The following is a 13,261-nucleotide window of genomic DNA, read 5'->3' on the forward strand; positions in this document are numbered from 1 at the left end:
TAGCTGCACAATATTGCATCATAAGTTGTATTAGTTAGGAAGCTACCAGAATGAGATATACCAGAATGCGAACAGCTTTTATTTCTTTTCTTTTCTTTTAAACTTAATGGTTTACAGTTCTAAGGAACTAAAAGTGTCCAAATTAAGGCACCAACAAGAGGTTACCTTCACTCAAGAAAGGCCAAAGTTGAGACTCAGCATCAAGGGATTGAGAAAACCTTCTCGACCAAAAGGGGGAAGAGTGAAATGAGACAAAGTGTCAATGGCTGAGAGATTCCAAACAGAGTTGAGATATTATCCTGGAGGTTATTCTTATGCATTAAGTAGATATCACCTTGTTAGTCAAGATGTAATGGAGAGGCTGGAGGGAACTGCCTGAAAATGTGGAGCTGTGTTCCAGTAGCCATGCTTCTTGATGATGATTGTATAATGATATAACTTTCACAATGTGACTGTGTGATTGTGAAAACCTTGTGTCTGATGCTCCTTTTATCTACCTTGTCAACAGATGAATAGAACATATGGAATAAAAATAAAGAATAGGGGGAACAAATGTTAAAATAAATTTAGCTTGAAATGCTAGTGATCAATGAAAGGAAGGGGTAAGGGGTATGGCATGTATAAATTTTTTTTCTGTTTTCTTTTTATTTCTTTTCTGAATAGATGCAAATGTTCTAAGAAATGATCATGATGATGAAAATGCAACTATGTGATGATATTATGAATTACTGATTATATATGTAGAATGGAATGATCAAAATAGGACTGTTTGCATTTGTTAGGTGTTTTTTGGTATTTAAAAAAATAAAATTAAACAAATTAGGAAAAAACAAAGAAAGGCCAATGTATCAAGAATACCTCTGTCAGTGTTGCAGCTCTTTTAGAATTTGTCTAGTAGGTTTTCTGGTTTTAGCTGGAAAATCCTCAAAAAAAAAAAAGAATACCTCTGTCAGCTGGGTAGTCACATGGCTGGCATCTGTTGGTCCCTTGCTCCTGGGCTCCATTGCTTTTGGTCTCTGTCCATGTGGAAGTTTCTAACATTGCTTCTCTGGGGCTGGCTTTCATCTCTTGGCTTCCATTGGCTCTCTTCAAGTTCTAGCTTGCTTAACATCTCATGGTGAGGTCAAGCATCTTCAAACATCACATCTCTGTTCTCTGAAGCAACTGTTCTCCAAGTGTCTACATCTGCTCTCTCTGTCAGCTCTCATGCTTCTGTCATTTCTGTTGTTTCTGCTGTCTTCAAAATGTTTCCTCTTTTAAAGGATTTCAGTAAGCCAATCAAGACCTACCTGTAATGGGTGGAGTCACAACTCCATCTAATCAAAAGATTATACCTATAATAGAGTGTGCCACATCTTTGTGGAGAAGACCTAACAAAAGTTTCCAACATACATTATTGAATCAGGATTAAAATAAATGGCTGCCTCTACAAGATTAATCAGGATTAAAACATGGCTTTTCTGGGGTACTTAATACTTTCAAACCAGCACATAAGTATACCCCACAGTTCGCTATTCTATTTCTCAGTCAATGTATCCTTAAGCCACCTCCATCCATTGGACATCATGTATAATGTGGAAAGTCAACAACCCATGACTCACATTATCCTCACTTAGTTGCACAACCATCAACACTCTCATCAGAATTATTTTTAACATCCATATTTCTACCAACAGTCTCTTCAAGACTATCTAGGCTCTTCTATAGATTACTCCCACAATTCTTCCAACCTCTACATATTAACGAATTACAAAGCCATTTCCACATTTTTGGTATTTGCAAAAGCAGCACTCCATTCTTCTGGTACCGAAATCTGTTTTAGTTTCCTAGGCTGCTGAAAGCAGATACCATAAAATTGGTTGGCTTAACAATGGGAATGTATTAGCTAACAGTTTTGAGGCTGAAAAAAATGTCCCAAAGTTCTGGGAAGATGGAAGAATAGGATAGATCGAGTTCAACTCTGCTCCAAGAACAGCTAAAGAAGGGACAGGAGGGTAACTGAAACAGTGACTTCAGGGTGTAGGTGACCTGGAAGAGTCTTCTGCACCACATAGGGTGGTCCTGGTTGCAAAAGCTGAGGAACTGAGAAGCAGAGAACCAGAGACAGTCTGGCTGGTGCAAACAGTTTAATGCAGAAGTATGGAGCCCTCAGGAGTGTATGGAAGGGGAGACAGGGAATAAGAAGTAAGCCAAGCTGTATTCCTTGAATGTGCCACCCTCACCAGTGCAGCCCTGCAACCCATGACTCATCCCACATCCTCTCCCCCATGCACCTGAACCCTGTCACCCTCATCCCCTCCCCCACTATGCTCCAATGCTCCTGCTCCACCAACCCCTCCTGTGTGTACCCATCCCACAACCCAAGCCCAAGAGTACGCACACCTGGCCCAGCCCAACCCACCTCTTCTGCACAAGTGCAGTTTCACCCTCCCTCTTCCAAGCCCTTCTTCCCAGTCCCTGAACCCTGCAGATAGTTGCCAGGGCATAAAGACTGCAGATGCTTACCTCCATACCCAGGTTATATCCGCCCCCAGCCCATACAGTCATGCAGCCCCACCCTGCCTTCCCTGAGCTCTTTAAAGAACTCCCAGTTGTGCACACATGCATGACCCCTAATCATGCCCCCCAACTCTGGGAAAGTATTGAACTACACAGCTGGGACACATCAGCCTCCAACCCATGCAGGCACAACCGACCCTCTGCCTAGCTCTGCACATGTGCACAAATGCCCCGAAGCCCTAGACCAGCACACACCAGGGCCTCACCCCCCAGACTCATACACCTATATAGCCACATCCTCCCCTGCCGCTGGGCGCCCACACTCACAGACACCAGTGTAGCATTCCCACCCTGCACTTATACTTGTGCTGCAATGCATCACTACACTGTTGTGCCCTGCTCCATGCCCTGCATCCAACTCCATATCCATCCTGTAAACACAAGGCTTTAGTCTACTGAAGGAAATCAACTTCCTAAGTAAATCAATCAAGATATTTACATGCCACAAAGATGATGGAGACAGATATAGCCCAACCTAAAGACCAAATTAAAACACCAGAGGAGACACAAATGTGGGAACAACTAATCAAAGATGTTCATATAACTCTACTAAATAAAAAAAGTGGGATGGCTAATTACATAAAGGGATCAAGAAGACACTAGAAGAGCATAAAGAGGAATTTGAAAGAATAAATAGAAAAATAGCAGATATCACAGATATTAAAGATGCTGTAGACTAAATAAAAAACATATCAAATAAAAGCATGCAACAGCAGAATTGAAGAGGTAGAAGAAAGAATAAGCAAAATAGAGGATAGGACAACTGATTTTGAACACTCAAAACAGCGAAAATGATGGAAAAATTTGAATTGGATCTCAGAAAAATGATGGACAAAACAAAGCATATAAATATAAGAATCATTGTTGTCCCAGAAGGAAAAGAGAAAAGGGCTAGGAAGATTAGTTGAGAATATAATGGGAGAAAAATTTCCAACTCTTACAAAGGACATAAATACGCAAGTCAAAGAAGCTCAATGAACTCCAAATACAATAAATCCAAATAGGCCTTCCCAAAGACACATACTAATCAGTCTGTCAAATGTTGAAGAGAAGCAGAAGATCCTGAAAGCAGCAAGAGAAAAATAATCTACTACATACAAGGGAAACCACATAAGACTGAGTTAAGGCTACTCAACCAGCACTATGGAGGTGAGAAGGTGGTGGTATGATATATTTCAGTTCCTGAAAGAAAAAGACTTCCACCTAAATTTTCTGTACCCAGCCAAATTGTCCTTCAAAACTGAGGGAGAGATTAAAATTTTCACAAACAAATCCTGAAAGAATATGTCAACAAGAGACTAGTCCTACAAGAAATACTAAAGAGAGTTCTACCAGTTGAAAAAAAAAAAAAGACAGGAGAGGGAGGTCTGGAGGAGGGCACAGAATTGAAGAGTACCAGTAAGGGTAACTTAAAGGATAAAAAGAGAAGTCGGGAAAAGAATATATAAATCTGACAAATAAAATCCAAATGATAAGATGGGGGATTCAAGAAACACCTTTTCAGTGACAACTTTGAATGTTAGTGGACTAACTTTACCAATTAAAAGATATAGATTGGCAGAATGGATTAAGAAATATAATTCAGCTATATGCCACTTACAAGAGACTCATCTTAGACACAAAGATACAAACAGATTGAAAGTGAAAGGATCGAAAAAGATGTTCCATGCAAGTAACCAAAAGAAGTAACCATGCAAGTAACCAAAAGAAAGCAAGAATAGCTACAATACTATCAGCAAAAGAGATTTTAAATGTAAAGACATCATAAGAGACAAGGAAGGACATTATATATTAATAAAAGAGACAATTCACCAAGAAGAAATAACAATCATAAATGTTTATGCCTCCAATCAAGGAGCTCCAAAGTACCTGAGAAAGACATTAGCAAAACTGAGGGGCTGTTCCAACAATAATAGTAGGAGACTCCAATACACCACTCTCCTCTATAGATAGAACAAGCAGACAGAAGATCAACAAGGAAATAGAGAAGTTAAACAGCTTGACAAATGAATTAGACCTAACAGACATTTTTGGTCATTACAACCCAAAACACCAGGATATACATTCTTCTCTAGTGCTCATGAACATTCTTCAGGATAGATCACATGCTGTGTGTGATTCAGTTGTCAACTTGGCCAGGTGAGCATAGCTAGTCTTGTTGCTGTGGTCATAAGCCAATGGTACGTGAACCTCATCTGTTGCCAATTACATCTGCAGTCAGCTAGGAGGCATGTCTGCTGCAATGAGTAACGTTTGACTTAATTGGCTGGTGCTTAAATGAGAGAGCGCAACGTAGCACAGCCTAAGCAGCTCGGCATTCCTCATCTCAGCACTCGCAGCTCAGCCCAGGTCTTTGGAGATGCAGAAAGAAGTCACCCCAGGGAAAGTTGTTGGAACCCAGGGGCCTGGAGAGAAGACCAGCAGAGACCATCCTGTGCCTTCCACGTTAGAAGGAACCTCAGTGGAAAGTTAGCTGCCTTTCCTCTGAAGAACCAACAAAATAAATCCCCTTTTATTAAAAGCCAATCCATCTCTGGTGTGTTGCATTCTGGCAGCTAGCAAACTAGAACACTGTGGCACAAGCAGGTCTTTATAAGTTTAAACACATTGGCACCCCAAAGTACTTTCTCTGATCACAATGGAATGAAACTGGTTATCAACACCAAAGAATGAGAACATTTACGAATATATTGACAACCAGTGGGTCAAAGAAGAAATTGCTAGGGAAATCAGTAGCTATCTGGAGACAAATGAAAATGAGAATACAACATATCAGAACTTACGGGATGTGGGAAAGGCTATGCTTGAGAGGAAAATTTAGTGCCCTAAGTGCCTATGTTAAAAAACAAGAAAGAGCAAAAATTGAGGACTTAACTGTTCACCTGAAGGAACTGGAGAAAGAACAGTAAACTAATCCCAAAGCAAACAGAAGAAGAAAAATAACAAAGATTAAAGCAGAGTTAAATGAATGGGAGAACAAAAGAACAATAGAAAGAATCAGTAAACTTTTGGTTCTTTGAGAACAATGAAATTGTTGGGCATCTAGCAAGGCTGACAAAGGAAAAAAGAGAGGATGCAAATAAACAAAATCAGAAATCAGAAGGGGTGCATTACCACAGACCCTAAAGAAATAAAAGACATCATGAAAAACTATATGCCAACAAACTAGACAACTTAGATGAAATGGACAAATTCCTGGAAACACACAAACTAGGTACACTGACTCAGAAAGAAATAGAAGATCTCAACAAACCAATCACCAGTAAAGAGATTCAATCAGCCATCAAAAATCTTCCTATAAAGAAAAGCCCAGGGCCAGATGACTTCACAAGGGGATTTTATCAAACATTCCAAAAAGAACTAACAACAATCCTGCTCAAATTTTTCCAAAAAATTGAGGGAAAAGGAACACTCCTTAACTCATTTTATGAAGCTAACATCATTTTAATGCCAAAACTGGGTAATGATGCTATAAGAAAGGAAACCTACAGGCCAATCTCCCTAATAAACATAGATACAAAGATTTTCAACAATTTACCAGCAAAATGCATCCAAAACACATTAAAATAATTAAATACCATGACCACGTAGGGTTTATGCCAGGAATGCAAGGATGGTTCAACACAAGAAAATCAATTACTGTGATACAGCACATTAACAAATCGAAAGGGAAAAATCACATGATCATCTCAATTGATGCTGAAAAAGCATTCAACAAAATTCAACACCCTTTCTGATAAAAACACTTCAAAAGATAGGAGTGATAAGGTAAATTCCTCAATATGATAAAGGGCATATATGAAAAAAACAATAGCCAGCATCATACTCAATGGAGAGAGACTGAAAGCTTTCCCCCTAAGATCAGGAATGAGAAAAGGATGCCCTCTGTCACCACTATTAAACATTATACTAGAAGTTCTAGCTAGAGCAGTCAGACAGGACAAAGAAATAAAAGGCATCCAAATTGGAAAGGAAGAGGGCAGGCCATGGTGGCTCAGCATGCAGAGTTCTCACCTGCCATGCCGGAGACCTGAGTTCAATTCCCGGTGCCTGCCCATGCAAAAAAGAAAGGAAAAAATATTGGAAAAGAAGAAGTAAAACTTTCATTATTTGCAGATGACATGATACAGTACTTAATAAACAAATTCAGCAAGGTAGCAGGATATAAAATTAATGTGAAAAAATCAGAAACATTTCAGTTAGGTCATTGCTTGTGTATAGAAATGTTACTGACTTTTTCACATTAATTTTATATCCTGCTACCTTGCTGAACTTGAATACACAAGCAATGACATAACTGAGGAGTCAGTTAAGAAAAAAATTCCATTCAAAATAGCAACTAAAAGAATCAATTACTTAGGAATGAGCTTAATTAGGGATGTAAAGAACTTGTACACAGAAAACAACACATAATATTGCTAAAAGAAATCAAAGAAGATCTAAATAGGTGGTAAGACATCCTCCCTTGATGGATAGGAAGATTAAATATAGTTAAAATGCCTATTCTACCCAAATTGATCTAAAATTCAATGTAGTACCAATCAACAGAAATCTGTTCTACTAATTGGTGTGCTGTGCTTTGAAATTTATTGCTTTTTTTTTTTTTTTTTAACATGGGCAGGCACCGGGAATCGAACCTGGGTCCTCAGGCATGGCAGGCAAGCATTCTTACCTGCTGAGCCACCGTGGCCTGCCCTATTGCTTTTTTGTATATATGTTATTTATCACAAAAAAAATTTTTTAAATGTTGATTGTAATGATAAAAAAAATATTTAATCCTTCTGGCCTCCTATATTCTGGAGCAGCTAGAAGGAAAAATCTGAGAGGATGGCATGGTAGCCCATTACAAACTCTGGGATCTGTCCTGTAACTACTTGTTGAAGATTGCTCTGAAAATTATTGCTTTTTTCTTTCTTTGCTTTGTATATTTGTTACATTATATAATAATAAAAGTTAAAAAAGAAGAAAAAATGTCCCAATCAAGTCATTATCAAGATGATGCTTTCTTCCCAAAGACTGGCTACCAGCTGTCTTTGACTCCTCTGCTGGTCTCTCACTTCTCTTACTGGTTTTGTTGTTTTCACCTTCTTGTTTACATGGCTTCTCTCTCTCTCTCCCCCTCTCTCTATTCATTCTGTTTTAAAAAAGGACTCCAGTAAGAGGACTAGAACCCATTCTGAATAAGGTGAGTCATACCTTAATTAAAGTAGCCTTGTCAAAATGTCTTACTTACAATGTGCTCTAGTTTGCTAGCTGGTGGAATGCAATATACTAGAAATGGAATGGCTTTTAAAAAGAGGAATTTAATAAGTTGCAAGTTTACAGTTTTTAGGCTGTGGAAATGTCCCAATTAAGGCAAGTCTATAGAAATGTTCACTCTAAGGCATCCAGGGAAAGATACCTTGGTTTAAGAAGGCCCATGAAGTTCAGGGTTTCTCTCTCAACTGGAAAGGCACGTGGCAAACACGGCATTGTCTGCTAGCTTTCTCTCCTGGCTTCCTATTTCATGAAGCTCCCCAGGGGGCTTTCTCCTTCCTCTCCAAAGGTTGCTGGCTGGTGGACTCTGCTTCTGGTGGTTATGTCGTTCTGAAGCTTTCTCCAAAATACTTCTTTTACAGGATTCCAGTAAACTAATTAAGACCCACATAGAGTGGAGACACATCTCCATCTAATCAAGTTTAATACCCACACTTGATTGAGTCACATCTCCTTGGAGATAACCTCATCAAGTTTCCACTATAGTACTGAGTAGAGATTAGAAGGAACTGTTGCTCCCACAAGATTGTTAGAATTAAAACATGGTTTTTCTAGGGCACATCAATCCTTTCAAACTGGCACACAATGGGTCCACACCCTACAGGAATGTATTAAATTTAATAACATGATTTTCTGGTATGCGTGTAGCTTCAAACCACCCCAGGTGTCTAACAGGTACTCAAGTTTAATAAGCCCAAAAACTCCTAAGTTTATCCTTTTAAACCCTTACTCCTACAGTGATCCCCATGTAAATTAAAGACAACTCATCTTTCCATTGTTCAAACTGAAAACTTTGGAGGAATCCTAATCTCTTCTCATTCTCTCACACTCAACAACTGTCAGCAAATCTCCTCTGCCCTATTTTTAAATATTAGAATTCAACCATTGTTACCATCTGGTCTAAACTGTCACCATCTCTTCGGATATTTGTAATAGCCTCCAAATCTGGCCTCGTTGCTTCCACCATTTGTTCCCTTTCGGCTTGTCCTTTAACACAGTAGTCAAAACAATCCTGTGGATGCTAAAACAGATCATCACTCCTGTACTCAAAACCCTCTAATAACTTCTCTTATATCCAGACTAAAATCCCAATTACTAAAATGCCCTACAAGATTCTACCTCTTCCCTTTTCTTTCTCTCTTTTCTAATCCTTCTGCCTCCTTGTTTTCCTCTAACAAGTAGGCATGCTCTGGCCTCAGGGCCTTTATACTTGCTGTGAACTCTGCTGGAACTTTCTTCCCCCAGATATTTCAGTCTCTCTCCTTTACTTACTCAAATATTGTCTTCTCACCAGGCCTCCCTGACCTCTCTAAAATTCAACATTCATGCCCACCCCAGCACTCTCTATCCCTCTTCACAGCTTTATTTTGCTCTACAGCATGTTTTTAATATGGACCTGATTAGGTTTATATAAAAATTCGAACATGTATAACATCGTTTAACACATTTTACTTTACTTATTTTGCTATTATTTTACTTTCTCTATCCCTAGAATCTATGTTCCATGAGAGCTGGATTTTTGTCTGCCCTATACCTAGTACCCAGAACAGTGCCAGGTGCATAGTTAAGTGCTTAATAAATATTCTGAAAATAAATTAGTGACTAGTTTTTTTAGATGTGATCTGCTCAGTGTTCAAGGCATTTAAGAAAAATAGTAATGTGGTCAAGTTTCAGATGATGCGATTGTCCTGCTTCTCCCAGGAAACATCTCTGGTCTTGAGGAGAAAGCTTTAGATTATGAAAAGGGTTATTTCTTATGATGTCTTCCACAATTGGTATCTGTCAAATATCCAAGTTCTAAATAGAAGTCAAAACATCCTTACAAAAACCCTGTGTTAATACCTGAAAACCTCTCATATAACTTCAAAGCTAAGATATCGAAGACAACTGGGCCCTTGGCTGAGGAAATTTAAACATATTTCATGTTTCCCTTTAAGAGAAGACACTGAGCTGACTTTGTAGAAGGTTGAACTCAAATTTTTTAATTTAATTCATTACAAAGTACACTCACAAATGCTGTTTGAGCCAGGATAAAGAAAGGAAGATTTAAGTTGTTCAATGAATACATCTGTAGAAAGCCTAACTAAGGGAATTATTTACTAGCTGATACTCAAATAACACCTAATGTCCTTAGATTGTTGTAAACCAAGTGTAGATTTGTAGCAAGGGATAGTTAAGAGCTGCTGCAGGTAAAGGCTTTGACTAAACATAGGACAAAAGTCTATCCAGAGACTAGAAATAATCCATACAGAGAATAACCAGGGATTTGCTTCCCTCATTTTCCTAATGGGAGGCACTTTTTCAAAATACACTGGGCTTCTAGCATGCCTATAAACATTATCATTATTTGCCCTTGGAAGGCTTAAACACTACCCTCTCCTAGCATAAAAGCTGAAGGCACTATGCTTATTACTGGTCTTTTTCTATTCTATTACATTTTACTCTGGAGGTAATAACAAATAAAGAATTGAGGTGAAATAGAACTTCAAGCACAGGCTGTTAGGAATGGGAATAAAAGAGTGAATTTGAGAGGCATTATAAAAAAGTTTTGTGACTTGCCACCTATGAAAGAAGTGTGGAGGGGAAGAAAGAGTAATAGACATTCTCACGTTGAAACTTGGGTGATTGAGATGATGGTGATCCTTACAGACACTGCTGTTTACAGGGACGGAAAATAATGACACAATCTTGATGCTCCTGACTGGACGCTCCAGCACAGGCCCTTGAAAAGCCTGGCTGTGTTGAAAGGGCTGAAAAAAGCCTGCCTGCTGCTTTTGATTCTCTTGGTGACTTTTCCAGTTACTGTGTCTGTGTAACTCATTACCACCAAATGTAGTGGCATAAAACAACTATGTATTACGTTCCCAGATACTGTGGGTCAGGAATTTGGGCAGGGCATAGCATGGACAGCTTATTGCTCCTCCATGATATTTGGAGCTTCAGCTGGAAGACTTGAAGATTGGTGGCTAGACTCACCTAAAGGCTAGTTTACTCACAGTTCTGGCAATTGAAGCTGGTGATGGCTTGGGACCTCAGTTTCTCTTCATGTGGGCCTCTCCAGCTAATCCCTCCACAGGGGCTGGTATGCGTAACCTCACAGCACAACAGCTGCTTCACAGGCGTGAACGGTCCCTAACCTCCAAATAAGAGAGCCAGGCATTAGCCGTATCCTATTTATAACATAGCCTGGAAAATTACAAAGCATCACTTCTGTTGTCCTCTTTTGGTTGGAACAGGTCCCACCCAGATTCAAAGGGAAGACACAGAAGTGTCAAAGTCACATTTGTAGAAAGAGTCTGTGGGTTAAACGTCAGTAAAAATGGTAGCATAAGGAATGCTTTGTCTGTCTTTACATAAAAACAATGATAATCTGACAAAAACTGTCAGGATCAACTTTTTTAGAACTCTGGAATCTAATCAAAAGCTTGCAGCAACTAGAATCAAGAAAAACTGACTTGAGAAAAATGAACTGACTGTCAGTAAGAATTGAGCTCTATGGAATTTTAACTCACCATCTTTTCAAGCCCTGTTCCCTAGCTTGGGCAGTGACTTTGACGATAATAGCTCAGAACAGGTTCAGTGTGGGAAAGAACAGAACAAAGGACTTCATTTGCAAAGAATTGTGGCTATTTGTTTTGACCTGTCTGGTGGTTCCCTAGAGGATTCACTCAAAGGTCTTGCTTTTACCTCACTAATAGAAACTCCCAGTGCCGTCCCAGCTACAGGGTAGTTGTCAGAATATTCAAAGGTAAATATATTGGTGCAGCTACCTGGGAATGACTAAGAGTTGAGTCAAAATGTAGGGGAACCAAAATACTTGGGAGGAAAAGATGGGGAATTAAATGCTTTAGAGAACAAGTGCTTTAAAAGCTCTGATATATTCCTGGTGCTCTAAAAGGCCATGCACATGCCAAGAGCTATAAGCAGGCTCAGTAAAGATCTGAGAAGCCCTTATGCATTCATGCTGAGATGACCTTCAAGCTCTGCACAATCAGACAGTGAAGGCTAAGGCAGAGTTGTAAACTCCCTGGAGTGCTGAAGGTATTCCCCACACATTCACAGACTGAACCTACAAAGACTGGTAATTTGGGGGGAGGAGGTTTCCAGAAGGATAAGGAAATCTCTGTCCAATCACTAGCTTGACCTATAAGCTAAAGGAAGAGATACTTCAGTGGCCATGCATGGCAAAGAATACAGACTTTACAAAATTATTCAGAAAAGTCACTAGCCAAACAAACTACTACTATGACAAGCAGCAAAAACAAATCTTGTCAAGGGAGAGAATCTGATTTCCAGAGTTGCCACATTATGACATTTAGAATGTCCAGTTTTCAACAAAAAATATTATGAGACATACAAAGAAACAAAAGATTATGACCCAAACAAAGGAATAAAAGCAATTAATAGAAAGTCTCTCTGAGGAGTCCCAGACATTGGACCTACTAGACAAAGACTTTAAATCAACTACTTTAAAGATATTCAGAGGTAAAGGAAACCATGTCCAAAGAACTAAAGAAAATGGTGATGGTTTGGTTCTGGTGTCAACTTGGCCAAGTGATGACACCCAGTTGTCTGGTCAGGCAAGCACTGGCCTGACTGTTGCTGCAAGGATATTTTGTGGCTGGTTGATAAAACAGAAGGCTGGTGTATTCAATCACCAGTCGGTTGATCACATTTGTGGCTGATTCATTCTGGGATCAACCAAGACATGTTTCCCATCAATGAGATAATCCAATTAGTTGAAGACTTTTAAGGAATAGAAGAGACTTTTTCACTGCTTCTTGCCAGCATACCTCTCCTGTGGAGTTTGTCCAGACCCTTCATTGGAGCTGCCAGCTTTAAGCCTGCCTTATAGATTTTGGACTCTTCCATTCCCATGCTTGCATGAGATACCTTTTTAAATCTCATATTTACATATCTCTCCTGTTGGTGCTATTTATCCAGAGAATGCTGACTGATACAGAAACCATGAGAATGATGTCTCACTAAAGAGAAAACCAATAAAGATAGAAATAAAAGGCACCAAATGAAAACTGTACCATTGAAAAGCATAATAACTGAAAAGAAAATTTCACTGGTGGGCCTCAGCATCAGGTTTGAGCAGGCAGAAGAAAGATTCAACAAACCTGAAGACAGATCAATTGAGATTATCCAAACTGACAAACAGAAAGAAAAAAGATGAAGGAAAATAAACAGTATCTAAGAGACCTGTGGGAAATCATTAAACATACCAGAATATACATAATGAGAGTGCCAAAAGTGGAGAGAAAAAGAAAGAGGCAAAAGAATATTTAAAGTAAAAATGGCCAAAAACTTCCTGAATTTGATGAAAAACAATCTACACATCCAGGAAGCTCAGTGAACTCCAAGTGTGATAAACTCAGAGATCTACACCAAGACACATTATAATTAAGCCATTGAAAGACAAAGACAGAATCTTGGAGGC

The 13,261-nt window shown here is 39.1% G+C and overlaps 1 protein-coding gene and 1 non-coding gene across 2 annotated transcripts in view; one reads left to right on the top strand and one right to left on the bottom strand.

Annotated features, from left to right (window-relative positions):
- Positions 1 to 13,261, bottom strand: part of ENOPH1 (enolase-phosphatase 1) — a 156,292-nt gene that overhangs the window by 40,404 nt on the left and 102,627 nt on the right. The gene's annotated exons all lie outside the window — the stretch shown is intronic.
- LOC143668616 (U7 small nuclear RNA) lies at positions 865 to 926 on the top strand. Its single transcript, XR_013168483.1, has one exon. It is a non-coding gene; the product is annotated as a U7 small nuclear RNA (small nuclear RNA).

This window comes from Tamandua tetradactyla, chromosome 24 (assembly GCF_023851605.1).
Source record: "Tamandua tetradactyla isolate mTamTet1 chromosome 24, mTamTet1.pri, whole genome shotgun sequence".
NCBI lineage: Eukaryota > Metazoa > Chordata > Mammalia > Pilosa > Myrmecophagidae > Tamandua > Tamandua tetradactyla.